The sequence below is a fragment of the Anser brachyrhynchus genome (assembly GCF_964034855.1).
Source record: "Anser brachyrhynchus genome assembly, chromosome: 1".
NCBI lineage: Eukaryota > Metazoa > Chordata > Aves > Anseriformes > Anatidae > Anser > Anser brachyrhynchus.
Window position 1 is genome coordinate 184,312,700 of NC_137694.1, and position 21,952 is coordinate 184,334,651.

Genomic DNA, 21,952 nt, shown 5'->3' on the forward strand with positions numbered 1-21,952 from the left:
TTGAATAATCAGACCTAGCTGTACAGATGTACGTATGCTTATTGGGGCTGTTCAAAGCATGTTAGCAGAGCCTAAGTGGCAGTGCTTCTATTTATTTATTTATTTTTCTTCTTTTGGGGATGGGGGAGGGGAAGGTATGCACTTCTTGACAGTCCCAAAGTGGTAGGTTTGTAGGAATTCTAAAGCATTGCTTACAGATTTGTCACTTAGAAGCCAGCATAAAAGTTACCATTTTTTCTTTCACAGCCCAAAGGAGAAAAGCTGGCTGCTGGTGTGTTCAGAATAAAGCTGGTGCCGGAGCTGTGGATTCCCTCAGTATAGTAGTCATTTGGGGATTTCTTACGGTGGCTGTTTTTTTCCTCCTTTGAGTGGCTGGGTGGTGTTACGTATAACTTAATGGATTCAGCATTAGGATCTGTCCAACACAAAACAGCATTTGTTATGTACTGCAGTCAGACTTCCTTCTTACTGCATGAAGCTGAGGTCTTGTTAATGCACTGCTAATGCCATACCTCCGTGATAGACCATACAGAGCTATAGCTGCAATGGGTACGTAGTACAAGGAGAGCCTCTGGTTGAGTAGGGCTGGCTGAGCCACGACAAAGTTGTACCAGAGGTACAGTGGTGTAGTGGGGTTTTCTAGTGCAGTTTCAGAGGGTTTCTGCCCATCTCAGATGAAATGCAGATGCTGGCCATTATGGTTTGGTGTCGGTAGAGTTGTGACCTGAGGCAAGCTGAGGATCTCAGGTGCTAGCTGAGATGCAGTGCCTGGCTGAGCAGAGTGGATCATGAAAATTGTGTGTGTTGGAAACATGACAGCTTGTTCCCCTCTGTGCCTGTTCTCAGCCCCAAACCAAACCCACACAGACATTGGGTCTGGTGAGCTTGCCTTTGGCCAGAAAATGAGGTGTGGTGGCAGGGTAGTGTAATTATTCTGGGTTGTGTGGTCGTTCCCTTCTCTATTTCAGTGTAGATACCGGAAGAAAACAAATCAAAAACTAAACCGTGGACTGAAGGTGTAATGAAGCAGTTCAAGGCATAGGATGTATTACCACCCTATTTTTGCCATTCAACTTCTTTATCTCTGTTTTCCAAGTGCTGATCCTGCCCCCTCAGTGACCTAATTGATTATTGTAATGAGCTTAAACTCAAAGCACGTGGTTGCAACTTAGGGTTAGCTGTTTTTTTAGCTCGTACTCAGGTGGATGAAGTTTGCTGCTCTGGTTTTGGGGTAGCATACCAAGTAGATACTCCGTGGTGGTTTTTGGTTTGTTTGCTTCGTTTTCCCAGGAATATCAGGCACTCCTTCTCCTGACAAGCCTTGCTTTGTTCAGAGCCTCAGACCGGGTTGCAGCGGCGCAGTGCTGTCTTCAGGGCACAAACGCATGCTATCACATTTGAGGCACCCCTTGCTCTCAGCACCCTCGCTCTGCCAGGCGCTCGTGATCCCGGAGACATCCGTCTGCTTACGGTACGTGTGAGCCTGGCCACTTCACCTGTGAGACGTTGGGCTGGGAAAAAACAGGCTTCTCAGGGCTGGTTCCTTGCCCAAAGGGAAAGGATGAAAGACCCACGAAGAGCTGAATGCTGTGTTAACACAAGGGGTGCCAGGGGGGTGTAGATGCCACCCACTTGGCTCATATACCAACCCAACCCTTGTTGGCACCCTCTGTCTTTTCAAGCCTATTCGATATGAATGGTTTGTTAGAAACCAGATGTGAAGCAGTTTCTTTTCTTTTTTTTTTTTTTTTTTAAACCACTTACAGAGTGAGCATGAACAATTATTCCCCAATGTGGTGTTAGGAGGAAGCTGGAGGAATGATGCTTGGTTGGAAGTCTTAGTCTGGTGTTAACCCCTACCAACCGGTCATACCGCAGCACTGATGCTGCTTCATGCTCCTTGGATACAAGGATGAACACTTCCCTGAGCACTGGAAGTAACAATTAATTTCTTATAACTGGTTTCTTATAATGAAGGTGACTTAATTTAACCCTTCTGACCCTGGCAGAGGAGCTAAAATGAATGGGGTGTGTATGGAGGAAAATCTTGAACATGTTCCCAAACTGCATGCAGTATGTTTTAATTGCTTAAACCATATATTTTTTTGACGAATAGGAGTGTTAAAGGAGTCCTGGAGTGCTACTCAGGTCCATTTTCTTCCAGTGCTTACAGAGATAACAAAATTCCAGCATGAAAATAGCTCCTCCTCGGGAGCTTGTGCTTTGATGTGAAGCCTGAAGCATCATGGCATTTATGAAAGAGGGGCCACACCATTGCTATCAGTAATGATTTAAAAGTAAATAGCTTCATTTTAGCTGGGATTGTGAGTTTAGTTGGCTTAACTCTTCTTCCTGACTGTGGACAGAGCGCGATGACTTCTGAGGTTGAAGGGCCTGCTGATGGACGTCCTCCAGGCCTGAAGGTCCTCTGGGAAGGCCGTGAGGTGAGACCAGGGTGCCCAGCACAGTGGTGTGAGGGACACAGGTCCCTCAGAGCCCGCTGTGTCCTGCAGGACGTGACGAGGCTGTAAATCTCACCACAGTTCTCGGTGGCTACAGGCATTCTGGTCTCGTGATCTCCACAAGATGTCAGTGTAGATTTATTGGATTAGATAGCAAATCCTTGTGCTGTTCCCCCGGCAAACTGAAGCCAAAACTTGTTTTAGAGCAGCACAATCGGCTTGATTGTGCTCGGGAATGCATTGCCTGTGGAGGAGTGAGGTGGCGTGCGCTGGCGTACCGGGAGAGGTGCGCGTGGCACCCCGAAATGAGAGCGGGGCTCTGCAAAAAAGGGTAAAACTTTGGTAAAGTCAAAGGTGCCCGGACTGCATCAGGCAATCTGAGCGGGGGAGGAGTCTCGTAGGTGTCGCTTGAGCAATAAAGTGCTCTATTTTGTGTCTGAAGTAAAGTTGGAAGCCTGAACAAAATGCGGCAGGGCCAGCCTGGGTGGAGGGAAGGCTCTGAGGGCAATCGGGTCAAGGCACTTGTTTGGGGAAGCTTAACTGTGCGGTAGCCAAACACCTGCTTGGTTTCCTTAGGTACAAAAAGCCCCCTTACGATGACAGGGACGAGGTGGGACACTGCCAGGGAACCAGGCCCTGTCCTTCCTCACATCCCTTGCGGCCTTAGGGCCGCTCAAACCCAACTGCTCGGCCGTGGGCGGCCCTGCTGCCGCCCGCCCCCAGTCCCGAAAGCAGCAGCAGCAGCGGCCGGGCGGCGATGATTCATTTACGGTCCCTGGCGCTGCACCCTGTCACCCACGAGGGAGGGGAGGCAGCGAGAGGTGACAGTATTTGTCAGCGGTGGCAGAAATAGCCGCCTTTCGGATTTCGCTGGGGAAGTGGGGAGGCAGGGGGAGGGAGAGCAGCGCCGTTCCCAGGCCGGCCTTGCAGCTGGGGTGGAAAACCTGTGGTAACAGCGGTGCCCTGTATTCCTCACGGGGTCCGGCTCCGATAGCCACTGAAGTGTTAGCCCACCAAAATTTGCCCCCCTGCTCCCCAGCATTTGTATGGAGCAGCTCAGCTAGAGATAGGGGTGCAAACTTCCCCTCCCCTCTACACGTTATATACAAGTTCACCTGGTGGGATTTTGGGGAGATCAACCGAGATGTGCTCCTGGGATGGGGGATGCTCTGCAAAGCCCAGTGGTTCCCACCACTAAGGTAATCTTATCTTTGGAGCCAATTTTTAATAAGATGAATCTTGATACTCCACTCAATGTATGAGGGAAAAGGTGCAAACAAAACAGCTGCCCTGATTTCAGGGCAAAGCTGTGAGCTTGCTCCTCAGCTTGGTGATTAGCCCCTGAAATCAAGGACTGCTCAGGCAAATTACTGTTTTGCATATATGAAGATTTTACTGTGAACTCACTCTAAGCCTTCCTGGAGAGGGAATGTTTGCTGGGTGCTCTCCAGGGAGAAAAACGGAGCTGTAGGCACATACCAAAAGCTGGTCATAAAAACCTCCGAGTCTCTTGGACCAGGGTTATTCCAGTCTGTGTACATTAGATATGATATCCACAAGATATCAGGGAACACAAAATTGTTTCTGGAAATCTGGTCATGCACGTTTCTCACAAGTGATCAGACAAAAAGGAGAAAAACAGAAGGAACAAATACTTCTAGTTTATCCCAATTTTAAGCTGTAAATGAACATCATAGCAGCATTGGTTTCAATGTGATCAGTAGATGGTTTTTGTTCAAAAAGTCAATGAAACATCGCTCTGATTAAATTATTGGATGTTAATTTTTTTTTCCTCCTGTGTGGAACTTGATATTGCAAATTTTTTTTATGGGGTTGTTTTAGGACAGTCACATGATACGCAGGCCGGAGTGTGGCAGTGCTAAATCAGATTGGCATTGATGCCCAGCAGCACTATCCAGACCCGGATACTGTGCCAGGATCTGCCTTGTGAGGGTGTAAATTAGGGTTTCCAATGGCTCTGAAAGCCAAAGCGGCTGCCAGGTGCATGATGGAATTGGTTCTGTTGTTGTCACAAGCTGTGTGATTTACTAACCAGAAGGATAAAGGCTGCCCAAAGCCACCCAAGGCATAAGCTAGAGCATTGGTGTGGGTGGCTGGGCTGCCCCACATCCCACTGGGATGCAGCAGAGGTGCGAGAGGTCTCCTGTCATGCTTCAGGAGGCAGAGGTCCTACCCAAAGTCCACCTCCCCATCTCCTGGTTTCAAATCATCTCCTACTTCTTAGTGAGAGACTCCTGCAGATGTCTTAGAAGTGATTTGCAAGCTCTGGATGCTACTTTGGAGGTTGATCAGCTCATGTCCTCACCCTACTTAGAGGAAAGAACCTAATTTGAGGAACATTTGCAAGTGTGAAAGTTGTTAACAAATGAAGCCAGGCTACTTTCCTTATCTAGTAATTTTTGAAGACCTTGTGTTGCAAGAATAGCTCAGTGGTCTTTCCAGGTGCCTGGTGTGCCTTCTCTGCTCCTACAGGGTTCAACTCTACTGAGTCCTACTACTCACTTAGAGAAGTCATGGAGGTGGCATCTGAGGCCTGACTCTGTTGGTTGACTTTTACAGGAGCTTTGTCATTGCCATTGTTGGTCCCGACATCAATCCCAGTGTGAAAAAAGACCAACGCCCACGCTGGGGATTTCAGACATGAGTCACCCCTGCTGCTGGGCTCCTGCTGAAGGAAGGAGACTTTGCTCGTGTCTTGCCTCACATGAAGCTCACCATGGCCAGAGGAAATGTCTTTACAGGAGACCTGGGGTGTCTGCAGTGGCTGATTTGTCTGGGGCATCTCATGGCTGTGCATGCAACAAGGAGGAGTGTTGGAGGGCGTGAGCCCGCTCCACACGGTGTCGATCCTCTGGTACATGCACACTGTGTAACGCAGGGGTTTGGTTTTGGTGTAACTGCCGCTCGAGGCAGTTTTTCTGCAGTGCAATGATAATAGGACTGACTAAAACTGTAGCTAAAATACCGAGCCCCAACGTTTTGCCATCACAAAATGTTGGGCTGCAGACAGCAAGCTTTCTGAAGCCTCTGCCTGGGCTGGGCTGCGCAGTTGTTCATTTTCTGCATTGAAAACCGTTGGTGAGATAGGGAGCGGGGACAATGTGAGCTGAAATCCAGGACAAATGCAAAGCCCTGAGCCTTGAACCCTTGAAAAGTTTTCATTAAAAAGTCAGTGACCTGTTAAAGGGACATGTTTGGGTCTGGCACTGGGTACCATTGGGTGGGTTTGGGTGTGTGGATGCAGATCCTTGAGTCCCAGCCCTGTCTTTTCAGAAGATTTTAAAAGGAAATTGGGTTTCTCTCAGCAGTAGCATCACTTGGAGTCTGAAACAGGCTGTGTGAGGCTCATTTTGATTCACCCCAGCTGTTGGCAATGGCTTGTTCCTTTTCGCTTCTCCTTCTGCAATGCTTCCCCCAAATGGGCAATTAATTAGATGCACGTGGGGCAAGCAGACAGCTTTCACCAGTGCCATCACCAGCCCTTGAATACTTAAACCATGCTGGGTCATGAAGGGGTCTGCATCTCTCCCTGGACCACCTCTGGGACTCATTCAGGAGCTGTTTTGGTGATGGGAGCAAGCCAAAACTCCATCCCTGGGATGCTCTGGCTTGCAGCTTCTCTCCATGCTGGACATTTCCATTCCCCATGCTTGGCCCTGCTGTGTGCCTCTTGTCTCAGCAGGCTGTGGTGGCAGCAGTCATGGCAACGGAGGAGTTTGACACCAAAGAAATGACAGGTGAGGAAAGGATGGCCGACTTGGAGATGGATCAGTGGTCACCTGAAGACTCTTCCAGCTACAGTTGATGCAGCTGCAGTTTTGGAGGCTATTTGAGGGCACATGAGTCCACGTTTTGGGGATGGGAACGGTGGGACAGTCCCAGGTACTGCTCTGTAGGTACCAAAGCTGGAGCAGTGCTTGGTCAGGGGGCCGCATGAATGTCTATGCTCTGCACCAGGGTCCAGCCCCGTGCCTCAAGACTCAGCAGCAGCAGCGGGGTGAGCACCAGTACTTTCCCACTTGCTCTTCCCTCTTCCCTGGGGAAAGCCCTGTTAATCAGTTCTCACCACCACGTGGAAATGGGGAAGGGAAAACCCGCTCCCCTCCTCTCCTGGCCGTGATGGGAAAGAGAAGCAGCATTTACTTTCCACTGCCTTGTAGCCGGGAGGAGGAGGAGAAAGGAGGATGTGGAAAGGAAGAAAGGAGAAGCTCGTGGCATGGGAGGTCCCTGCTGATGACCACGCTGGGATCCACTAAAACCTGAAATTGGCACACAAGAGCAGCAGTCTGCAGTGTGGCTCCCCTACTTGGAGAAGACTTGGTTATTCAGTCATACAGGGCAAACCAAGAAGGCAACCCAGAGAAAAATCAGTCCCATCTGTGGTGGTTGTCACGGGTGCTGCTGGGTGCTGCTTATAACATTTAGTTGAGTGGCCGGAGAAGGCCACTTGAACCACTGCTTTGGGAAAAAAATGGCGTGAAGTTGTTTAAAAAATAAATACATAGAAGGGGAATTCCTGCTTTCCCCCCCCCCCCCCCCCCCCCATAATTCTACCATTCTCATTTTGTCAGGCACTGAGATTTCCTCCACACCTGAGCTGAATGAGAACTGAATGTGGCTGTTAAAAAGACAGGGAAGGGGAGAGCAGGACAGAGATGGAGGTGAGATTGGATTAATCCTTGCCAAATCTTAAAAAACCACCACCACCAACAAAAAAAGCCCCAACAACTAAAATTATTAATTTGTCGGTGACAGAAGCTCCAGGGGTATGTGCTTGGAGCAGGGCAAATGCCTCAGGGCAAACAGCCTTACCCCAAGACCCACACCTCGGCAGGAGATGCTGGTTGTGGAGGAGGTGACCTATGGAGGCAGGTCTGGGTGCAGCTGTGGGGCTATCGCCATGGCTTCTGCCCATGGTGTGTGGGAAGGCTGCAGGTACTGTAAGAGCACCGGGCTCCTCATGGGACCAACCTGACCTGTGTGTGGGCTGCAGTTCTGCCCGGCTCTGCTTGTTTCCCTTTTTGTGCCAACGCCATGTACCCAAGACTGGCGGGGTTGTTACTGCTGGAAGAGGAGGCAAAATCAGGCATCTAATGTGAAACATGGGAAGAAATTAAAATTCCACAGCAAGTTTTCTCCTTAAAGAAGAGAAGCTCAGGGTTTTGGGAGCCTGCAACAAGCCTTTAGCTCGGTCTTTTGGCTCCAAACCTATCCTATTATGAGCACAACCCTCATAATTTGCTGGGGTCTGGTGTAACTGGTGTGGGATGTAACATGCATAGCCTGCTCCGGCAGGGTGACGCTGCCCAGGACGAAATGACTCTGATAAAAATTAAATGTTGCTCTTAACATGCCTTTCCTTACTCCGATTCTCGCAGTTGGGCCATATAGAGCAGCTGCTAATTTGAATAGTTTCTGTGGCTCCCTTCAGACAGTCTTTGCAGCAGTTGCGTATTTTAATTGGCCTGTGGAAAGACATTACACCTTCCTGAACCATTTGAGAGGCATACTCACCCCCACAAATGGTGACATATGATTTTTACTGCACAGAAGCCAAATATAACAAATCAACAAATAGCCCATGGTATCTGATAATTCATGTGACGTATGTGAATAATTGCCTAGAAACTTGCAGGAAGACACTCAAACAACTTTTTTTTTTTTTTTCTTCCTTCTGATTGTGGCAAATGAACTGTGAGTATCAGGTTGCATGTTTTGGCTTTTAGCAGGAGCAGAGCTAATGCTTTGAGTCCAGGCCATCTCAGACTAACTCAGGTTGGTTCAAAGGTCCCTGCCGAGGGCTTGTCTATGGGACGGACCTGCTTCACCCTCTGCTGACACGGTCCTGAGTGGATTTAGCGACAGTGTGGGAAGGTGCTTTTGCTGGGGGTAAGGCTGTCCACACCATGCCGTGCCACCGCAGAGCTCCTGCGTCGACCAAGACCTTTTGCTCATGACTTGTGAAGTCAAAGTGTGGCAACACAACCCACTCGTCTGATATCATGTGCAGCACAAGCCAGTTGGCTTATTAGTTTCAACTAGAACATAGTTTTTTATTATTTTTTTTTCCTCCAGAAAAACAAACGAGCAAGCCAGACATTTGGGACTTAATAATTTCCAGCGATGGAGAGTGTACGGCATCGCTGGTAAGTTGTTCCAGCGGTTAATTATGCTGATGAAGTCAATGGAGTTACTGTAAACTCGATTTATACCACCAGTGTGACTGAATACAAAATTTGGCCTACTTACCAGAAGGGAGCAGTGCTTTGAAGTCTCTGTATATCTTCAAATAAAATTATTCTCCTGCGGAAGGCATGGAAACGCAAGGCTTCTTCTAAAGAAGCTGTCAATTGGCCTCCAGTACACTGCTGGAATATCACTACCAAATACAAATCGCACACGTATTTAAGGCAGTTAATTGGGTTTCTTTTACACACACAAGCCTGTGTCGTCGTTAGGGCTATATTACTGCCGCCCGTGATAACATTTTTATCTGTTAACTTCCAAGCTGCTACGACTGACACCAGCTACTTGCGGAATGAGTCAGCTAACTTTCCTTTTAACCGTTTGTTCTGCTCCCTGAAGGTGTTATGAGTGTCGCGTTATGACAAGCTGGTCGCCACTCGCTCCTTTAAAGCTTGTGTAGCAATTTTATTGTCCCAGTAGGCTGTTTTAAAAAATGGGGCTAGGGTTTTTCAGTGGCTGGGCAAGAAGCAGCTACCACTTCAGTGCAAGGACCTGAGTGAGAACAATTATTTTGATTTATTTAAAAATCATCTTACGATGGAAATTAATGTTACAATATCCAGATTTTTGCTCCCGTAGGAACAATTCTTACAGGCTATCTGCTTTATCCAGTAACTGTCAAGGCAGATTTGTATTTAAACCGAATTATAAGAAAATACACCGCAAACCACTGCGACAAATCGTTACTAATCACGATTGATCTACGTGATTAAAGGTCTGAAATCTCTCCTGCAGTTGCATTAACGAATTGATAATTGCATTAAAATTACACTGCAGTTCTTGGTTCCTGCCCCTCACCCCGTGTGTTTGGAGGCTTTCCCTTGAGCCGACGTCCCAGTAAATGTCTTTTCCTTCCCAGGGGAAGCTTCAGGAGGATGTGGGACATTTGTCTCTGGAGAAAGAAGGGACGTAGCCTGCTACTCCCTAAGGCGACATTGTCCCCTATGCACCAGTAACAGCCTGATTCAGGTAAGATGCTTTCAGAGTGGCTAACTTATCTGTTCACATTTAAAATGTCTGTGGTATTCTTCTTGACTTCCTGTGCCTAACTGCTGGTGTTACTATTGCTGTGCACGGCCAAGTAGCTGCTCCTTCCCACCCAAGATGCGAATAAAGCGACCCAGTGTATATTTAACTTTTCTTGGATACTTCCCAGGAGTATTTTGAAGCTTATTGAGTCGCCCTGATGGTGTCTGCTTGATCTTTCAATAACCTCTTGTGGAAATGCTCACAAAGGATTATTCTTCTCTCCAGTCCGTGATGATTTACTTACTCTTCCACCTCAATGTTTACTTCACGGCGAGTACAAGCGCCATAATACCCTGGCACTGACACACATCGTTTCCAGAGGCCACTTTCTCTTTGCTGGGACAACGCAAGGAACCAAACCCCAGAGGATGTTTCCCCGGGCAGGACGGAGCGTGCTCCCATGGGGCTGCAGAGACGAGTGACAAAGTGCCAAAATCCCGCTGTCAGACAGAGCTGAATGGGAGCAGGCGGCCATGAATGCCCTGTTTGTGTCTGACAGCATCTGAGGAAGCCTCCATAAAGCGTAACCCTTAATATCCATCATCTTGGGAGCCAGGAAAAGTTGACAGAGGAGGTGGGATGTGCATGGGAGATGGAGGAGAACATCTCCCCTGGGGGCTGGATGTGAGTGGAGGGAGGCAGGAGATGTGAGCGTAGACACCTGTACACAAGCCTGGGCACCACGGTGTTACTGCTCACTGGTGTATGCAAGTTTGTTTTAGGATGCTTCCCCCCTTTACATGTTTCTTTTCTGCTTAGAGAGGAGGTTCTCAGCCCATCCATGTAGTCAGAAAGCTTTGCACAGCTCTCCTCAGTGCAGGACAAGGATGCTTGATGCCAGGAAACCTGTGTTCCCCAGGATCCATCTGTCCTCTTGGCTGTCCCGTTGCCCGGTAGCCCATCTTTTCCGGCTGCCGTGTCACAATAAACCATGTCTGGAGCACAGCGAGCAGCAGCATCTCAGCCGTGTTTCACAGCTGCTGGAAAAGGCACTGCTGTGAAGAGCTGCCAGCGCCTGCGTTTGGATGCTGCCATATCCCAGTACAGAGCAGGCGTCCCTCAAAGGCCAGAAGTGACCTGGATCCAGTGCAACACATCTCCCTGAAGGATGCTGCTGCAAAGTGGTGCTTCGTGATGCAGTTGCTTCTCAGTGACAGGGAGGAGATAGCTGTGATATAATGCACAAGCTGCTCTTCATCACTGTGAGCATCCATGTGGGAGGCTTGCTCTACTGTGGGTGGGTTTCCCCACTCCTCTGCTGACCCCCAGCGCTGCAGCATTGTCCCAATGGCTCTGGCCAAAAGTCACCAGAAGCTCTCCTAGCCAGTGGTGCTGGTGGTGGTGAAGGAGGCGATGACCCGAACTGTTAAGTGCATTATTTTTTGGAACAGTGGATGAGAAAATATTTGAGGAGGAAGAAACTAGTGTAGGGAGAAGAACCTGTATTTGTCACTGTATCAGGGCTGGGCTAGCAGCCTGATGTGAGCTAGGGCTGTTTCAAGACAGAGTGTTTTAATGTGGCAAAGAGTCTTCTGTAAATGTGGAAGGGCCACGTAGGCTTGCTTGGATTTAATAATCACCTGAAAGGAATCAAGAACACCTCCACAAGTACCCAATGCTTTTGTGAGCCTATGGTTTATCCTTGCAAGCATGCACATGATTCTGCGTGTGCCAAAATTTCAGCTCATGTGGTGTCACAGAACATTTTCTGCTTCATTTTTCATAGTGTTTGTATGAATTCCCTGTTTTTACCCTCAGGTGTTACTCAGTTAGAGGGATGGACTGGCAGAGGATATTCATCCTGGACCTGGACTGCTGTTTTAGAGACTTTGTGACTTGTTTGCTCATACTTCTACGAGCCCATGTCCCGTGTATATCTTCTCTATGAGAAACCTGACATCAGATCCTAGCATTGCTCCTCCATTTCCACAAGCAGTTTCATGGTTTACATGTTCAAGGCTGTGTTCTGCCTTTCTGAGTCTATTAATATTCTCTGCTGGAACAATCCTCTAACTCTGAGCCGACCACGAGATGCTGCGTTCAGCACAATGGGGTTTGTGCTTCAAAACCTCTTCTGCTGCCTCTTGGTGCTGCGTTGCTTTGTGAATCAGTGGCTCACTTCTAGCGATGAGGTTTCCCATTCATAGTCAAGATGATGTTTCAGGCACTATGCATAGCTGCCTTCTGAAGTTTCTCCTGCTCTTGTACCCTTTGTGACTGCGCAGCTTGTGCATCCTCCTGTTTCTGAGTCTAAAGATTCTTGCAAAAAGGTTTTACTTCTTTTAAATGAAATAGCTCTTTGAAGAGCCAGGCGCTGCTCGTGTGTGTATTTCTTTCCATGCTTTAGACCGTCTTTCACACCATTTCCTGTAAGTTCACTCTTCGTGCTTCTTGCTGGCATCTCCCTGAATTCTCAGCCTGTATCCCCTTTCTGTGCACTTTGCTTCAAAGTAGTTCTTCCTGTATTCAAGAAAAGACCCTAAAAAAAACAACGAACTAACCAACCAACAACAAAAAACAACCTCTCACAGCATTCCCGGGATGTTTTGGCTCCAGTTGCTGCTGCATGAGGTTCCCTCTCGGCTGGTTGCCCTTCCTCCCCACCGCTGGTTGCATGGCTGCTCTTTGCCCTGTCTCCACCTCTGATAGGAAATCAGCCTGCTCTGCTGGCCGATAAGGGGAGCCCTATGGCAGAGCTTCTAATGAAGACAAATCATTATTATAATAACAGGTTTACAGGTAAAGTGGGTAATCTGAGAGGGAGAAACCTATCTTACTCTATAGAGTTGGTAGCACCAACTGGCTGCACCTGCAGCTCTTGCAGGCAAGAATAATCTGGTCTCCTAAGGCTACAGGTGACACTGACTATAACCCACCTAAGGGGATCACACTTTAAAATCAATCTTCTCTCCCTTTCCACAGACACCAGCTCATTTTCAGGTCAATCCCTTTATTTTTAAGTTGCTATTAAGTCTACCGCACTGGCGTGGCATTTCAAAGTAAATTTAGTAGCAGAGGTTGAACAATACTCACAGATTAATAATTTATTACTGATGACTAAATTACTACAATCTTCCTGCCCTTTCCAGGAACACCGGTCCAATCCAGGTTCACACTTCAGTTTTTAAGTAACTATTAAGGCTTCAATACTGACATGGCATTCCCAGATTACTAATTAACGTAGCTTTTACCAAAGCAATGTACACAGGTGTTTTTAAATAATAGTGTATTTTATTAATACCACCTATACTGTTATTACACAGTACGATCAAACATACAATTTTAAGTTTAGCTGTGAATTCATTTCACAGGAAAGATGGTTTGTTGTTCTAGTTGAAGGTCTTCCTGGTTAAGATAGTGTTGTTGGTTTCATTTCATAGAATCACAGAATGGTTTGGGTTGGAAGGGACCTCAAAGATCACCTTGTTCCAACCCCTCTGCTATGGGCAGGGTCACCTCCCACCAGACCAGGTTGCCCAAGGCCCCATCCAACCTGGCCTTGAACACCTCCAGGGATGGGGCAGCCACAGCTTCTCTGGGCAGCCTGCGCCAGGGCCTCACCACCCTCTGAGTGAAAAATTTCTTCCTAATGTCCAATCTAAACCTACCCTCTTTTGGTTTAAAGCCATTACCCCTTGTCTTATCATTACTGTCCCTGACAAAGAGTCCCTCCCCACCTTTCTCGTAAGCCTCCTCTAGGTACTGGAAGGGCCACTTCTCTGCAGTCATGTGATTTACCATTCTATAAAGCAAATGCTACGTCCTCATTGCTGTTGGACACCTGCAAGTCATCTCAAAACTTACCAGTAGGTGAAAGCTTTCCATCCAGAACTGAAGCAATGGCGCTACCCAACAGGTTGCTGTCAAGCACAGAAGTTGCCTCAAAAGTATCAATTGATATGTGACGTAGACTGGATCCAGAATTTGACAAGTCTTTAAGGAAATGCCAGTTGTCTGACAACCGTGAACACAGATAACATTTTTAATACTGCTTTGAAGAAGCACTTTCCTGGTCAATGTCCTGCCAGTTGTGTGGCTGTCAAGTTTGAGCCAGAACCACAGCTTACTAACGTGCTCCTTGACATGCCGTGATGTCTCATTTTAGGTAGACAGAGAGGATTGGGATTACCCTTGGAGATTGAAACAGTTTGAAACTATTGAAACGGTTGCACGTATTTCTAGTGGTCTACAGTTTGGGCTATTTTTGCACCCAGCCGTAGAGGTTTGAAGGTAGCTCGTGTCCAGGCCAGAGCTCGCTCTTCCACGTTGTTCCTTTCAGTCAGAACAGACAGGCACCACCAGGGGACCGCTCATCTCTCCTGGATTTGGATAAGTGAATTTGTTTTGCCTGTTTTTCTTCCTCAACAACAAATGGAGCCAAAGGTGATTGGCAAGTTTTGGATGCCTGAGTCACGGCAGGTGAATCTTACCCACACGCTGAACTGCTGGATGGAGCTGCGTGCTCCTCAGAAGCCTTGGCTAGCCCCAAAACGACTTGAAAGCTGCTCTTCCACCTCATGACTGTGAAGATTGCAGGTACTTTCCCCTTTGCCTGGAGATATTGTTAGAAGGCAGCAAAGGCCCGTTTTACTGCCATAACAAGTTAATTAGATCCATTTTCCCCCAACGAAGCCAAGCAGAGGTTCTGTGGGAGCCACATGCGCTATATTGAGAATTAGGGCTTTTCTCCCGTGTTCTTGCTGTGCCTGCAGTGATATGGCTAACAAAAGCAGTCGTCTTCTCAAAAGGAAAATCGCATTTCTGAATCGCTTCCAACGGCCCGGATTGCTCTTTTGGTTTCTAGCTAAACTTGCCGTTTTAGAAGAAATTCCTGTTGCGAATTGCCTGCTTCCCTCACCCAGCCCTCGTGAATCATCTACAAGGGAGCAACGCGGCGCTGCTACCGTGCTGAGCACAGCAGCTGCCAGGCTGCTCGCTTCGTCTGCTACAAGGCGATGCCCAACATGAGCACTCAGCAGCTTCCATGGGTCATTTACACGACTTTCAGTAATTTTGCGTCCCCCCCCTAATCGATTCAAGGAAGATACGATGCCCATGTTCTGCAAGTTTTCCAAGTAACTCTTTTCATAGCAGGGTTGCCTGTGACAAGATGTGTAAAAAGCCTCTGCAAATCAGGAAGCTGTTCTGTGGTGCAGTCTGTAGAGGAAAAAGTTCACTTTATGCTTTTGGTGCTTGGCTCTGCCAGTGCAAGATTCAACATCTCGCAGCTTCCATTTCTGCGAAGCACTCTCAAAATATTTGTCACAGACTGCTTTTGCTTGAAATCTATGGGAGCGTAACAAGCTGTGCGAGACAGCATGCCAGCATGCTTGTGAAAAATCCCTTCTGGATGCTTGTTGCTTCTCTGCTTAGCATTTACCTTTGCACTTGCTGCAGCCATGGTCTTGACCTTGCATTTACCTCCATGGCAGTTACCCACTTCCTTGCTCAGCTGCACATCTCGGTGTCTGGCTCCAACGTTGTTGCACAAGCAGCAGGCTGGCAGCTAGACAGTAACCCCACTGAGGAAGAGATGTGCTGATTTCATCTGACATTGGCACATGAATTTACTTAAAATATCAAAGGCAGAATCCATTGACGTAGATGTTTTTGAAGACCCATTTGCACGACTTCACAGAAGTTTCTCAAATAGATGCCCTTTTTTTTCTTTTTTTTTTTCTCTGACCACTGTAAGAAAATTCTGGGTTCAATCATGGGGGAGTCGCCACTACCCATGCTGCAGCACCGGTGTTTGGGATTAAGGATTGTGAAATCAATGTGGCAGTGCTCCACAGCTGATGTTTTGCAAGCCACCCATCTGGCCACTGAGTTACTTTGGCTGCTGCTTTCACAGCACCAGCAAGTATTGAGTCTCCTTTCTTACCTGCAGCTGGATCGAGCTGAAAGGTATGGATGGAGGTGATCTGGGCAACTCCTCCCAAAGGGACTTTCCTCTGGGCTGCGTCAGGCCACAGAGTAGTCTCCTGTGTCTGGAGAAACAAGAATTGAGGGGAAAGATTCTAATGCAGACCGCCAGTGCTACCAAACTGCAGTAGGACAAAGATATATTCATGAATATTTGCTTTAAAAAAATGAACAAAAATTAGAGGGTTTTTGGCAAATCAGAGATATTGGGCACTCGTTGTCTGGAGCCTACAGCTGTCAATAACCAGTCAGCTGTTAAGAAATTCAATGTGCTCACAATAAGTTTTATGATTTCCCTTCTCAACTAGCAGACCTTTATAGTCTTTTAGGAACATGATGGCATCTTTTGGGGCTTCTTTGTCCTTCTTTTCTTATCTCAGCAAGTAAGCCTGTTCTTGAGCCACCTTCTCCCCCTTCACAGAGACCTCTACCAGATGACTGAATGTCACCTTCTTTGCTCTTTCTCCCTCTCTTCAAGCTTGCAGATGATCGGCGCTGGTTAAAATCAATGCATTGGAGGGGGCTGAATGATACAGGAGCCAACACTGTAAGATAAGAGTAAAATGCAATTATTGTCCATTGTTCAGTCTCCAGGGTGACAAATGGAGATTGTTAGTGACGAACCAAGTCATCTCCCAGCCTTGGAGAGGATGAGAAACTTCTGTGTTTTTGGTGGGCTGCAGCATGAAACCTGCCTGGTTTGAGAAACGTATTTTAGTGGGTTACTTACTGCTGTGATGGGTTTCAGGTCTTGAGAAGGTGTACACCTGATACACATCATAGGTACCCTACTGCTAATGGTGGTGTTGAGGAGGAAGGGTCTAGACAGGGTCAGACCGCTGATTGTATTGCAGTCCTGAAAGTTTTTAACTGGAAACCCCTGTTCTAATATTTAAAAAAATAAACAGAAAGCACCAAAACCACAGCTCATTAGGTTCACATGATGAAGCAGCAAAGAAAGTGCCTATTTATGGAGGTTAAGGAGAATCCAGAGGGATGTAGATTGCCGTTATCTGTCTGAATAGTGCCTCCTGACATCACGAGTGGCTGAAAAGGCTTGTTCAGGAACAACGGGGACGGCAGCTGTGCTGAAGCCTTCACACAGTGCTTTCGGTAGCAAGAGCTGCATTTCTTGTGTTTTGTGATAGAGGTATGCTGTCTACGTTTGCAGTGAGCCTCATGCACAGAGAGAATACTGCTGTTGAGTCTTGTGGGAAAAGCGTGTTCCCTGCTTGTTTCCAAAGTGACTTCTCAAGCACGTCGCAGAGGTTTGACAAAGAGTAAGATTAGGTGTATAAGTAAAAGAGGGGGAAAAAAGAGCTTTAAGGAAATGGATTCACTGAAAAAAAAATAGGAAGATATCAACTGAAAGGAAAACACATCTGGCAGATGTGGAAAAAATAATCAGTCCTGCTTTTCTGCACTGGATTTTGAATGTATATTGCAGTTTTGCAGCAAAACCGTGTAAGACTCAAGTTTTTAACAAACTCACTTATGTTAAGGAATTCTTTAATATTTGTTTCTGTCCCTTCATTTTATTTTGACTCCTGAGCCCTCCTTTGAGTATCTATCTAAACACTCAGTAACCATAGTTCCTGAGTGCTCCTGGGCACTAGCAAGAAATATACTGATGGGGCCTTGGCATTTATTTCGGTGGGACAGGGAGAGAGCAGCTGGCTGTCCGATACATCACCTCATTGAGTCCCTGGCATCCTTGGGATCATCCTTGGGATCCCTGGCACCCTCATCCTTTTGACCTTGCAATGGTCAAAAAAAATGGAGCACAGGAAGTTCTGCACAAACATGCGAAAGAACTTCTTCACGGTGAGGGTGACGGAGCACTGGGACAGGCTGCCCAGGGAGGTTGTGGAGTCTTCTCTGGAGATATTCAAGGCCCGTCTGGACGCCTACCTGGGCAGCCTGCTCTAGGGAACCTGCTTTGGCAGGGGGGTTGGACCCGGTGATCTCTTGAGGTCCCTTCCAACCCCTACAATTCTGTGATTCTGTAATCCTTGGGCTTGTTTGTCTTCTCAGAGATGGAGGTTGATGCTTGGCCTTGCTGAAAGCACGGGTAAGCACAGAGGCTGCAGAGCTCCACAATTACTTCCAGCTCTGGCTCCATTTACTACCCGTTAAATATCTGGAAGGCAGGCTGTGGAGAGGACTTGCTGCTTCGTGTGTGGGTGTAGCTGGGGTGAGTCCTGTAGGAGGCACACACGAAGACTGGCCAGCCTCCTGCAGAGCTTGCCTGTGGTTTGCCATCTTGCTCATTCAGCACCTCTGAAATATTCTCATGGGTTTTTTATTTTGCAAAAGCTGCAATATGGGGGGCTTTGATACACTGATATCCTGCATCCTCTTTTTTCGTGGCCTGGCAGAGTTTCATCTCTCCTCATTTCTTGGTCATTCTCCTCCTTTCTATATTTTTCTTTTTCTTTTTTCTTTTTTCTTTTTTCTTTTTTCTTTTTTCTTTTTTCTTTCTTTTTCTTTTTCTTTTTCTTTTTCTTTTTCTTTTTCTTTTTCTTTTTCTTTTTCTTTTTCTTTTTCTTTTTCTTTTTCTTTTTCTTTTTCTTTTTCTTTTTCTTTTTCTTTTTCTTTTTCTTTTTCTTTTTCTTTTTCTTTTTCTTTTTCTTTTTCTTTTTCTTTTTCTTTTTCTTTTTCTTTTTCTTTTTCTTTTTCTTTTCCTCTCTTGTGGCTTATTCCCTGTGTTGTGCCTTCTTTTTGTGATGTCCTTATCTCCCCCCACCCTTTCCTTTGTATCTTTTTTCTCTCTGCTCACCTTTTCCCTTCTCACCTTTCACTATGTTTCCTGTTTTCCAGCAGCTCTGGCACCCACTGGGGAGGATGCAGTCCTCTGCCTTAATGAACCGATCCCCTAGCATGAAAGGGGAGATATCAGCATCCACATTGCTGCCTGAGCCTCCACTTCTGTTCTCTTTCTCTCTTTTTCTTTCTCTTTCCCTCTTTCTTTCTCTCTCATGAGCTGCTTGAGCAGCCAGCGAGGTTGGTAGCCACAACTGGAGCTAAGAGTGAAAGTGGGTGGCTTTCAAGGAGCCACTGCTGATTTCTCTGCAGCTGCAGCAGCATTTCTGTAATGTGTGGGTGTGCGGATCCGAAGGGCCCCTTTGCACCTGATGCTCTTCTTTGCTTTGAGCCCCTTCCTAAAGCCCATCGATGATCCCCATCTCCTCCCTGGATGAGAAGCAACCAAGCTACCTCCTGCCATCTGCCTTCTTACTACTGATGGTGTGGCGTCAGCTCATCTGATCCTAGTCAAGGTTCACTCTTCAGTACTTGGCAGATGCAAAATTGAAACTGCTGGTTGCTCTTTCTATCTGTTTTCATGCTGGTATAGGGCGTGCTTCTGAGTTTAGGAAGAACCTGCTGCTGGGACCTCGCTGGTTTCAGTATTGTCTCCTCGCAGACCAGGGCTAAGCAAGGTTTGCATTTTCACCACCAGATCTCAACGCACTTAAACCTGTTAACAAACGAGGTCACAACAGACAGACTGTATTTATACCGGTTTTACAGAGCGGTGTACAAAAGTGCAGAACTACCATGATTCACCACAAGAGAGTACATCTGCCTGGGTTGTCATTGCTCTGCTGTGGCCCCTTGGCCTCGCTGCATTTATGGCATGGGCAGTATTTGCATTGGATGTACCTTACCTATGGAGCATCCCGTCCACACGCTGCCTTCTTTAGTGTCTTAGTCACCAGCAGAGTAGGAATATATGCATGTATGTCAAAATACTCCCTTACTATTATTGTCTACCCATGTTTCCATCTATATAAATCTAGTAGAAAATGTATATAATGATACCATGCATATGCATATGTGCAGCGTACGCGTAATGCACTGATTTGTATGCAAATACTTTGTAATGCAGATATAAATATGCTTTTCAAGCAAGAATTCAACAATGGAACAACGATTGTTTTTAAGAGTGAGCCTTTATTATGCCACCGTCTCTGTGCTGATTCTGGAATATACATTATTTTTCTTGTTGATGACAGGTAGCTATCACTTTTCCAGTGAAATAAAGGAAAAGAAGATGAAATAGTTGTCAAGCATTGCATTGTGCTGTGCCATGAATTTTCCTTCACACAGGCTCAAGAGAAACCACTGAATTATACCGTAACTGTCAAACATCCTGTTTTTAGTTTGTTGCTCAAACACAATAAAATTATTTAATATACAAAAGCTATCACATGAAGCTAGTCAGTTTTTCCTCAAGCAATATATAAAGGAAAACAACAAACGAGAAAGGCACCTGAAAATGTTGAAACACTGACTGCAGGATGTGGGAGAATATTGTAATGGATCGTATTTACGACAAAACAGAAACCCAACACCCTGGAAAACATACGTGCTGCTCGAGCTGTGTTTACTTCCAGGCACATTGGCCTTTGCATAGGGGTGGCTGGGTGATTCAGCTGAATCTGAAACCTGATAAACTCTTGCCTTCTGTTTTTACATTGCGCCCAGTGATTGCACATGACACATTGAAAGCAGATAGAGCTGCTCAGACGCTACCTTTGGTATTTATTGTATTGATCCTGGTAAGGATCGTTTCTTGGGCACATTGCACTTCAGTCTTTCACCTCGGCGTGCGTGCACGTGGTTGTGAGATGATGCATACCGTCTTGGGAGACCGGACTGCCAGAGACCTCAGGGAAGTTTTTGTGTCAAATATTTCATTTGTCAAATATTGCCTTCCTCTTTGGCTTAAGAAATGTGGTAGCAGCTTGTGGTTCCCAGTAATGCACACCTCATTTCAGCTCATTCAGAGAATAGGATTTTGTCCTAATACTAATACTTAGTCACAGCACTGAGCCTGCTGGAGTTCAAGAAGTGTTTGGACAACACTCTCAGACATGTGGTCTGATTTTGGGGTGGTCCTGTGTGGAGCCAGGAGTTGGACCCAATGATCCTTGTGGGTCCCAGCCAACTTAGGATATTCTATGGTTCTATGCTTCTAATAGCCACGCTCAGTAAGAATCTGAGCCGCATTAATCACAGCAAACAGTAAAGTCATATTATTATTTCTTTTCTTTGACTGGAAAAAACAACGCACTCAAGGAAATTTAAATTCCAATTCCTGCAAACAATACATCTTAGAAATGTTGTTTCCATGAAATCTTGTCCTCAAATCTTAATTGCTCATATTTTTGCAGATGATGAGAATGAAAGAGGGAAGAGCAACATCAAAGGGAATGGTGGAAAAAAAGCACAGTAAATGTTTGTAGTAGCAATTTGTAATAAAATCAGTCTTATTTTTGCTAAATTTTATATATATGTATATATATGATTTATTTATTTCCTTGAAGCTAGAGTGGCCCAACCTCAGCAGCTGCTAGGTCTGTACCTGGATTTTGGGAGCCCACCCCCAGCAGCCCCATCTCCTGGCTTGGTGAGCTCAGTACCGTCTTTGTCCCTCTTTGGCAGCTCGCTTTCTGTCCTGGTCGGGGCTGCTGAGCCCTTCTGCCTCCGGGAAGGAGGAGGGGGTTGGCTGCAGGTGGTTCTTGCTGCCCAGGATTTCCACCTGTACATAGCAGAGACCGGATAGCTTCAAGTATGCTAGAAAATATTTGGTGGAATGATTTTTTTCAAGCCTAAGGACTGGGACTCAGTGGACCTGGATGCAAAGCCTGTTTCTGTACATGCATCTCTCTGTGGTGCCTGGTTATCCTGTTAGCCAAATGCTCCGGGGCATGGCCACTATTGAATCCAGGCAGGCTGCAGCCCTTCTGGGGTGTATGGGTTCAGCAGTGTCTCCTGCTTCTGGCTTGCACTGGTCCACCAGCCACTGGTGGAGCCCTGAAAATCCTGGGAATTTGAGGGGAATTAGTGGTTTCACATTTTCCACATGCTACAAAATGTGCCATAAAAGTCAGACACTGATGAGAGAGGGGGGAGGAAAATGAAGGTGCTGAGCTCCCCCATCCTTTGTCTGAAAGCCTTCTTTCTCCCAACACAACAGCTCCTGTGATACCAGGCACAAAAATGATGCTTCATCACAGCTTTTTGTTCTGTTAAAATGTCTGTTCTCTCTCACTGTGCACATACATGTAGAGAAGGGAGCTGTACATAGAATATGAGTGCTTGCAACTTCATGTAATCTCCTGCTGAATGTGATCAAAACCTCAGAAGGTGAATTATACATACAGTAGTAAAAAGACAGTATAGATCCTTTATTTTGGCTGCCTCGAACCCAGAATATGAATAAGAGGCTATGCTTTTTTCCACTGATGATAAAAGGCAATCTT